Here is a 10,278-nt window from a genome sequence, read left to right on the forward strand (position 1 = left end):
AAAGGCGGCGAGGAATGGCTGGGAAATTAGCTCTAGGCACGCCACGGTCTGAACGGAGGCGGGTGGGGGGAAGACAGAAAGCTGGGGATGAGTTGTCCAGACGGGACGGAGGGTCGGTTCCGTCTTTGGAAAAGGCGGCGAGGAACGGCTGTGAAATTAGCTCTAGGCACGCCACGGTCAGCACGGAGGCGGGTGGGGGGAAGACAAAAAGCTGGGGACGAGTTATCCAGACAGGACGGAGAAACGGTTCCGTCTTTGGAAAAGGCGGCGTGGAACGGCTGGGAAATTAGCTCTAGGCACACCACGGTCAGAACGAAGGCGGGTGGGGGGAAGACAAAAAGCTGGGGACAAGTTGTCCTGACGGGACGGATGGTCGGATCTGTCTTTGGAAAAGGCGGCGAGGAACGGCTGGGAAATTAGCTCTATGCACGCCAAGGTCAGAACGGAGGCGGGTGGGGGGAAGACAAAAAGCTGGGGACGAGTTGTCCAGACGGGACGGAGAAACGGTTCCGTCTTTGGAAAAGGCGGCGAGAAACGGCTGGGAAATTAGCTCTAGGCACACCACGGTCAGAACGGAGGCGGGTGGGGGGAAGACAAAAAGCTGGGGACAAGTTGTCCTGACGGGACGAAGGGTCGGTTCTGTCTTTGGAAAAGGCGGCGAGGAACGGCTGGGAAATTAGCTCTAGGCACGCCACGGTCAGAACGGAGGCGGGTGGGGGGAAGACAAAAAGCTGGGGACAAGTTGTCCTGACGGGACGGAGAAACAGTTCCGTCTTTGGAAAAGGCGGCGAGGAACGGCTGGGAAATTAGCTCTAGGCACGCCACGGTCAGAACGGAGGCGGGTGGGGGGAAGACAAAAAGCTGGGGACAAGTTATCCAGACGGGACGGAGGGTCGGTTCCGTCTTTGGAAAAGGCGGCGAGGAACGGCTGGGAAATTAGCTCTAGGCCCGCCACGGTCAGAACGGAGGCGGGTGGTGGGAAGACAAAAAGTAGGGGACAAGTTGTCCAGACGGGACGGAGAAACGGTTCCGTCTTTGGAAAAGGCGGCGAGGAACGGCTGGGAAATTAGCTCGAGGCACGCCACGGTCAGAACGGAGGCGGGTGGGGGGAAGACAAAAAGCTGGGGACGATTTGTCCAGACGGGACGGAGAAACGGTTCCGTCTATGGAAAAGGCGGCGAGGAACGGCTACGAAATTAACTCTAGGTACGCCACGGTCAGAACGAGGTGCGTGGGTAGAAGACAGAAAGCTGGGGACGACATGTCCAGACGGGACGGAGAAACGGTTCCGTCTTTGGAAAAGGCGGCGAGGAACGGCTGGGAAATTAGCTCTAGGCACGCCACGGTCAGAACGAAGGCGGGTGGGGGGAAGACAAAAAGATAGGGACAAGTTGTCCAGACGGGACGGAGAAACGGTTCCGTCTTTGGAAAAGGGAGCGAGGAACGGCTGGGAAATTAGCTCTAGGCATGCCACGGTCAGAACGGAGGCGCGTGGGGGGAAGACAGAAAGCTGGGGACGAGCTGTCCAGACGGGACGCAGAAACGGTTCCGTCTTTGGAAAGGGCGGCGAGGAACGGCTGGGAAATTAGCTCTAGGCACGCCACGGTCAGAACGGAGGCGCGTGGGGGGAAGACAAAAAGTAGGGGACAAGTTGTCCAGACGGGACGGAGAAACGGTTCCGTCTTTGGAAAAGGCGGCGAGGAACGGCTGGGAAATTAGCTCTAGGCACGCCACGATCAGAACGGAGGCGGGTGGGGGGAAGACAAAAAGCTGGGGACGACATGTCCAGACGGGACGGAGGGTTGGTTCCGTCTTTGGAAAAGGTGGCGAGGAACGGCTGGGAAATTAGCTCTAGGCACGCCACGGTCAGAAAGGAGGCGGGTGGGGGGAAGACAAAAAGCTGGGGACAAGTTGTCCTGACGGGATGGAGAAACGGTTCCGTCTTTGGAAAAGGCGGCGAGGAACGGCTGGGAAATTAGCTCTAGGCACGCCACGGTCAGAACGGAGGCGGGTGGGCGGAAGACAAAAAGCTGGGGACGAGTTGTCCAGACGGGATGGAGAAACGGTTCCGTCTTTGGAAAAGGCGGCGAGGAATGGCTGGGAAATTAGCTCTAGGCACGCCACGGTCTGAACGGAGGCGGGTGGGGGGAAGACAGAAAGCTGGGGATGAGTTGTCCAGACGGGACGGAGAAACGGTTCCGTCTTTGGAAAAGGCGGCGAGGAACGGCTGTGAAATTAGCTCTAGGCACGCCACGGTCAGCACGGAGGCGGGTGGGGGGAAGACAAAAAGCTGGGGACGACATGTCCAGACGGGACGGAGGGTTGGTTCCGTCTTTGGAAAAGGTGGCGAGGAACGGCTGGGAAATTAGCTCTAGGCACGCCACGGTCAGAAAGGAGGCGGGTGGGGGGAAGACAAAAAGCTGGGGACAAGTTGTCCTGACGGGATGGAGAAACGGTTCCGTCTTTGGAAAAGGCGGCGAGGAACGGCTGGGAAATTAGCTCTAGGCACGCCACGGTCAGAACGGAGGCGGGTGGGCGGAAGACAAAAAGCTGGGGACGAGTTGTCCAGACGGGATGGAGAAACGGTTCCGTCTTTAGAAAAGGCGGCGAGGAATGGCTGGGAAATTAGCTCTAGGCACGCCACGGTCTGAACGGAGGCGGGTGGGGGGAAGACAGAAAGCTGGGGATGAGTTGTCCAGACGGGACGGAGGGTCGGTTCCGTCTTTGGAAAAGGCGGCGAGGAACGGCTGTGAAATTAGCTCTAGGCACGCCACGGTCAGCACGGAGGCGGGTGGGGGGAAGACAAAAAGCTGGGGACGAGTTATCCAGACAGGACGGAGAAACGGTTCCGTCTTTGGAAAAGGCGGCGTGGAACGGCTGGGAAATTAGCTCTAGGCACACCACGGTCAGAACGAAGGCGGGTGGGGGGAAGACAAAAAGCTGGGGACAAGTTGTCCTGACGGGACGGATGGTCGGATCTGTCTTTGGAAAAGGCGGCGAGGAACGGCTGGGAAATTAGCTCTATGCACGCCAAGGTCAGAACGGAGGCGGGTGGGGGGAAGACAAAAAGCTGGGGACGAGTTGTCCAGACGGGACGGAGAAACGGTTCCGTCTTTGGAAAAGGCGGCGAGAAACGGCTGGGAAATTAGCTCTAGGCACACCACGGTCAGAACGGAGGCGGGTGGGGGGAAGACAAAAAGCTGGGGACAAGTTGTCCTGACGGGACGAAGGGTCGGTTCTGTCTTTGGAAAAGGCGGCGAGGAACGGCTGGGAAATTAGCTCTAGGCACGCCACGGTCAGAACGGAGGCGGGTGGGGGGAAGACAAAAAGCTGGGGACAAGTTGTCCTGACGGGACGGAGAAACAGTTCCGTCTTTGGAAAAGGCGGCGAGGAACGGCTGGGAAATTAGCTCTAGGCACGCCACGGTCAGAACGGAGGCGGGTGGGGGGAAGACAAAAAGCTGGGGACAAGTTATCCAGACGGGACGGAGGGTCGGTTCCGTCTTTGGAAAAGGCGGCGAGGAACGGCTGGGAAATTAGCTCTAGGCCCGCCACGGTCAGAACGGAGGCGGGTGGTGGGAAGACAAAAAGTAGGGGACAAGTTGTCCAGACGGGACGGAGAAACGGTTCCGTCTTTGGAAAAGGCGGCGAGGAACGGCTGGGAAATTAGCTCGAGGCACGCCACGGTCAGAACGGAGGCGGGTGGGGGGAAGACAAAAAGCTGGGGACGATTTGTCCAGACGGGACGGAGAAACGGTTCCGTCTATGGAAAAGGCGGCGAGGAACGGCTACGAAATTAACTCTAGGTACGCCACGGTCAGAACGAGGTGCGTGGGTAGAAGACAGAAAGCTGGGGACGACATGTCCAGACGGGACGGAGAAACGGTTCCGTCTTTGGAAAAGGCGGCGAGGAACGGCTGGGAAATTAGCTCTAGGCACGCCACGGTCAGAACGAAGGCGGGTGGGGGGAAGACAAAAAGATAGGGACAAGTTGTCCAGACGGGACGGAGAAACGGTTCCGTCTTTGGAAAAGGGAGCGAGGAACGGCTGGGAAATTAGCTCTAGGCATGCCACGGTCAGAACGGAGGCGCGTGGGGGGAAGACAGAAAGCTGGGGACGAGCTGTCCAGACGGGACGCAGAAACGGTTCCGTCTTTGGAAAGGGCGGCGAGGAACGGCTGGGAAATTAGCTCTAGGCACGCCACGGTCAGAACGGAGGCGCGTGGGGGGAAGACAAAAAGTAGGGGACAAGTTGTCCAGACGGGACGGAGAAACGGTTCCGTCTTTGGAAAAGGCGGCGAGGAACGGCTGGGAAATTAGCTCTAGGCACGCCACGATCAGAACGGAGGCGGGTGGGGGGAAGACAAAAAGCTGGGGACGACATGTCCAGACGGGACGGAGGGTTGGTTCCGTCTTTGGAAAAGGTGGCGAGGAACGGCTGGGAAATTAGCTCTAGGCACGCCACGGTCAGAAAGGAGGCGGGTGGGGGGAAGACAAAAAGCTGGGGACAAGTTGTCCTGACGGGATGGAGAAACGGTTCCGTCTTTGGAAAAGGCGGCGAGGAACGGCTGGGAAATTAGCTCTAGGCACGCCACGGTCAGAACGGAGGCGGGTGGGCGGAAGACAAAAAGCTGGGGACGAGTTGTCCAGACGGGATGGAGAAACGGTTCCGTCTTTGGAAAAGGCGGCGAGGAATGGCTGGGAAATTAGCTCTAGGCACGCCACGGTCTGAACGGAGGCGGGTGGGGGGAAGACAGAAAGCTGGGGATGAGTTGTCCAGACGGGACGGAGGGTCGGTTCCGTCTTTGGAAAAGGCGGCGAGGAACGGCTGTGAAATTAGCTCTAGGCACGCCACGGTCAGCATGGAGGCGGGTGGGGGGAAGACAAAAAGCTGGGGACGAGTTATCCAGACGGGATGGAGAAACGGTTCCGTCTTTGGAAAAGGCGGCGTGGAACGGCTGGGAAATTAGCTCTAGGCACACCACGGTCAGAACGAAGGCGGGTGGGGGGAAGACAAAAAGCTGGGGACAAGTTGTCCTGACGGGACGGATGGTCGGATCTGTCTTTGGAAAAGGCGGCGAGGAACGGCTGGGAAATTAGCTCTATGCACGCCAAGGTCAGAACGGAGGCGGGTGGGGGGAAGACAAAAAGCTGGGGACGAGTTGTCCAGACGGGACGGAGAAACGGTTCCGTCTTTGGAAAAGGCGGCGAGAAACGGCTGGGAAATTAGCTCTAGGCACACCACGGTCAGAACGGAGGCGGGTGGGGGGAAGACAAAAAGCTGGGGACAAGTTGTCCTGACGGGACGAAGGGTCGGTTCTGTCTTTGGAAAAGGCGGCGAGGAACGGCTGGGAAATTAGCTCTAGGCACGCCACGGTCAGAACGGAGGCGGGTGGGGGGAAGACAAAAAGCTGGGGACAAGTTGTCCTGACGGGACGGAGAAACAGTTCCGTCTTTGGAAAAGGCGGCGAGGAACGGCTGGGAAATTAGCTCTAGGCACGCCACGGTCAGAACGGAGGCGGGTGGGGGGAAGACAAAAAGCTGGGGACAAGTTATCCAGACGGGACGGAGGGTCGGTTCCGTCTTTGAAAAAGGCGGCGAGGAACGGCTGGGAAATTAGCTCTAGGCCCGCCACGGTCAGAACGGAGGCGGGTGGTGGGAAGACAAAAAGCTGGGGATGACTTGTCCAGACGGGACGGAGAAACGGTTCCGTCTTTGGAAAAGGCGGCGAGGAACGGCTGGGAAATTAGCTCGAGGCACGCCACGGTCAGAACAGAGGCGGGTGGGGGTAAGTCAAAAAGCTGGGGACGATTTGTCCAGACGGGACGGAGAAACGGTTCCGTCTATGGAAAAGGCAGCGAGGAACGGCTACGAAATTAACTCTAGGTACGCCACGGTCAGAACGAGGTGCGTGGGTAGAAGACAGAAAGCTGGGGACGAGTTGTCCAGACGGGACGGAGAAACGGTTCCGTCTTTGGAAAAGGCGGCGAGGAACGGCTGGGAAATTAGCTCTAGGCATGCCACGGTCAGAACGGAGGCGGGTGGGGGGAAGACAAAAAGCTGGGGACGAGTTGTCCAGACGGGACGGAGAAACGGTTCCGTCTTTGGAAAAGGCGGCGAGGAACGGCTGGGAAATTAGCTCGAGGCACGCCACGGTCAGAACGGAGGCGGGTGGGCGGAAGACAAAAAGATGGGGACGAGTTGTCCAGACGGGACGGAGAAACGGTTCCGTCTTTGGAAAACGCGGCGAGGAACGGCTGGGAAATTAGCTTGAGGCACGCCACGGTCAGAACGGAGGCGGGTGAGCGGAAGACAAAAAGATGGGGACAAGTTGTCCAGACGGGACGGAGAAACGGTTCCGTCTTTGGAAAAGACAGTGAGGAACGGCTGGGAAATTAGCTCTAGGCACGCCACGGTCAGAACGGAGGCGGGTGGGGGGAAGACAAAAAGCTGGGGACGAGTTGTCCTGACGGGACGGAGAAACGGTTCCGTCTTTGGAAAAGACAGTGAGGAACGGCTGGGAAATTAGCTCTAGGCACGCCACGGTCAGAACGGAGGCGGGTGGGGGGAAGACAAAAAGCTGGGGACGAGTTGTCCTGACGGGACGGAGAAACGGTTCCGTCTTTGGAAAAGGCGGCGAGGAACGGCTGGGAAATTACCTCTAGGAACACCACGGTCAGAACGGAGGCGGGTGGGGGGAAGACAAAAAACTGGGGACGAGTTGTCCAGACGGGACGCAGAAACGGTTCCGTCTTTGGAAAACGCGGCGAGGAACGTCTGCGAAATTAGCTCTAGGCACGCCACGGTCAGAACGGAGGCGCGTGGGGGGAAGACAAAAATATGGGAACAAGTTTTCCCGACGGGACGGAGGGTCGGTTCCGTCTTTGGAAAAGGCGGCGAGGAACGGCTGGGAAATTAGCTCTAGGCCCGCCACGGTCAGAACGGAGGCGGGTGGTGGGAAGACAAAAAGTAGGGGACAAGTTGTCCAGACGGGACGGAGAAACGGTTCCGTCTTTGGAAAAGGCGGCGAGGAACGGCTGGGAAATTAGCTCTAGGCACGCCACGGTCAGAACGGAGGCGGGTGGGGGGGAAGACAAAAAGATGGGGACAAGTTGTCCAGACGGGACGGAGAAACGGTTCCGTCTATGGAAAAGGCGGCGAGGAACGGCTACGAAATTAGCTCTAGGCACGCCACGGTCAGAACGGAGGCGGGTGGGCGGAAGACAAATAGATGGGGACAAGTTGTCCTGACGGGACGGAGAAACGGTTCCGTCTTTGGAAAAGGCGGCGAGGAACGACTGGGAAATTAGCTCGAGGCACGCCACGGTCAGAACGGAGGCGGGTGGGCGGAAGACAAAAAGATGGGGACAAGTTGTCCAGACGGGACGGAGAAACGGTTCCGTCTTTGGAAAAGACGGCGAGGAACGGCTGTGAAATTAGCTCTAGGCACACCACGGTCAGAACGGAGGCGGGTGGGGGGAAGACAAATAGATGGGGACAAGTTGTCCTGACGGGATGGAGAAACGGTTCTGTCTTTGGAAAAGGCGGCGAGGAACGGCTGTGAAATTAGCTCGAGGCACGCCACGGTCAGAACGGAGGCGGGTGGGCGGAAGACAAAAAGATGGGGACAAGTTGTCCAGACCGGACGGAGAAACGGTTCCGTCTTTGGAAAAGGCGGCGAGGAACGGCTGGGAAATTAGCTCGAGGCACGCCACGGTCAGAACGGAGGCGGGTGGGGGGAAGACAAAAAGTAGGGGACAAGTTGTCCAGACGGGACGGAGAAACGGTTCCGTCTTTGGAAAAGGCGGCGAGGAACGGCTGGGAAATTAGCTCTAGGGACGCCACGGTCAGAACGGAGGCGGGTGGGGGGAAGACAAAAAGCTGGGGACGAGTTGTCCAGACAGGACGGAGAAACTGTTCCGTCTTTGAAAAAGGCGGCGAGGAACGACTGGGAAATTAGCTCTAGGCACGCCACGGTCAGAACGGAGGCGGGTGGGCGGAAGACAAAAAGATGGGGACAAGTTGTCCTGACGGGACGGAGAAACGGTTCCGTCTTTGGAAAAGGCGGTGAGGAACGGCTGGGAAATTAGCTCTAGGCACGCCACGGTCAGAACGGAGGCGGGTGGGGGGAAGACAAAAAGCTGGGGACAAGATGTCCTGACCGGACGGAGAAACGGTTCTGTCCTTGGAAAAGGCGGCGAGGAACGGCTGGGAAATTACCTCTAGGCACACCACGGTCAGAACGGAGGCGGGTGGGTGGAAGACAAATAGATGGGGACAAGTTGTCCTGACGGGACGGACAAACGGTTCCGTCTTTGGAAAAGGCGGCGAGGAACGGCTGGGAAATTAGCTCGAGGCACGCCACGGTCAGAACGGAGGCGGGTGGGCGGAAGACAAAAAGATGGGGACAAGTTGTCCAGACGGGACGGAGAAACGGTTCCGTCTTTGGAAAAGACGGCGAGGAACGGCTGTGAAATTAGCTCTAGGCACGCCACGGTCAGCATGGAGGCGGGTGGGGGGAAGACAAAAAGCTGGGGACGAGTTATCCAGACGGGATGGAGAAACGGTTCCGTCTTTGGAAAAGGCGGCGTGGAACGGCTGGGAAATTAGCTCTAGGCACACCACGGTCAGAACGAAGGCGGGTGGGGGGAAGACAAAAAGCTGGGGACAAGTTGTCCTGACGGGACGGATGGTCGGATCTGTCTTTGGAAAAGGCGGCGAGGAACGGCTGGGAAATTAGCTCTATGCACGCCAAGGTCAGAACGGAGGCGGGTGGGGGGAAGACAAAAAGCTGGGGACGAGTTGTCCAGACGGGACGGAGAAACGGTTCCGTCTTTGGAAAAGGCGGCGAGAAACGGCTGGGAAATTAGCTCTAGGCACACCACGGTCAGAACGGAGGCGGGTGGGGGGAAGACAAAAAGCTGGGGACAAGTTGTCCTGACGGGACGAAGGGTCGGTTCTGTCTTTGGAAAAGGCGGCGAGGAACGGCTGGGAAATTAGCTCTAGGCACGCCACGGTCAGAACGGAGGCGGGTGGGGGGAAGACAAAAAGCTGGGGACAAGTTGTCCTGACGGGACGGAGAAACAGTTCCGTCTTTGGAAAAGGCGGCGAGGAACGGCTGGGAAATTAGCTCTAGGCACGCCACGGTCAGAACGGAGGCGGGTGGGGGGAAGACAAAAAGCTGGGGACAAGTTATCCAGACGGGACGGAGGGTCGGTTCCGTCTTTGAAAAAGGCGGCGAGGAACGGCTGGGAAATTAGCTCTAGGCCCGCCACGGTCAGAACGGAGGCGGGTGGTGGGAAGACAAAAAGTAGGGGACAAGTTGTCCAGACGGGACGGAGAAACGGTTCCGTCTTTGGAAAAGGCGGCGAGGAACGGCTGGGAAATTAGCTCGAGGCACGCCACGGTCAGAACAGAGGCGGGTGGGGGTAAGTCAAAAAGCTGGGGACGATTTGTCCAGACGGGACGGAGAAACGGTTCCGTCTATGGAAAAGGCAGCGAGGAACGGCTACGAAATTAACTCTAGGTACGCCACGGTCAGAACGAGGTGCGTGGGTAGAAGACAGAAAGCTGGGGACGACATGTCCAGACGGGACGGAGAAACGGTTCCGTCTTTGGAAAAGGCGGCGAGGAACGGCTGGGAAATTAGCTCTAGGCATGCCACGGTCAGAACGGAGGCGGGTGGGGGGAAGACAAAAAGCTGGGGACGAGTTGTCCAGACGGGACGGAGAAACGGTTCCGTCTTTGGAAAAGGCGGCGAGGAACGGCTGGGAAATTAGCTCGAGGCACGCCACGGTCAGAACGGAGGCGGGTGGGCGGAAGACAAAAAGATGGGGACGAGTTGTCCAGACGGGACGGAGAAACGGTTCCGTCTTTGGAAAACGCGGCGAGGAACGGCTGGGAAATTAGCTTGAGGCACGCCACGGTCAGAACGGAGGCGGGTGAGCGGAAGACAAAAAGATGGGGACAAGTTGTCCAGACGGGACGGAGAAACGGTTCCGTCTTTGGAAAAGACAGTGAGGAACGGCTGGGAAATTAGCTCTAGGCACGCCACGGTCAGAACGGAGGCGGGTGGGGGGAAGACAAAAAGCTGGGGACGAGTTGTCCTGACGGGACGGAGAAACGGTTCCGTCTTTGGAAAAGACAGTGAGGAACGGCTGGGAAATTAGCTCTAGGCACGCCACGGTCAGAACGGAGGCGGGTGGGGGGAAGACAAAAAGCTGGGGACGAGTTGTCCTGACGGGACGGAGAAACGGTTCCGTCTTTGGAAAAGGCGGCGA

This window comes from Falco biarmicus, chromosome W (assembly GCF_023638135.1).
Source record: "Falco biarmicus isolate bFalBia1 chromosome W, bFalBia1.pri, whole genome shotgun sequence".
Classification (NCBI taxonomy): Eukaryota; Metazoa; Chordata; class Aves; order Falconiformes; family Falconidae; genus Falco; species Falco biarmicus.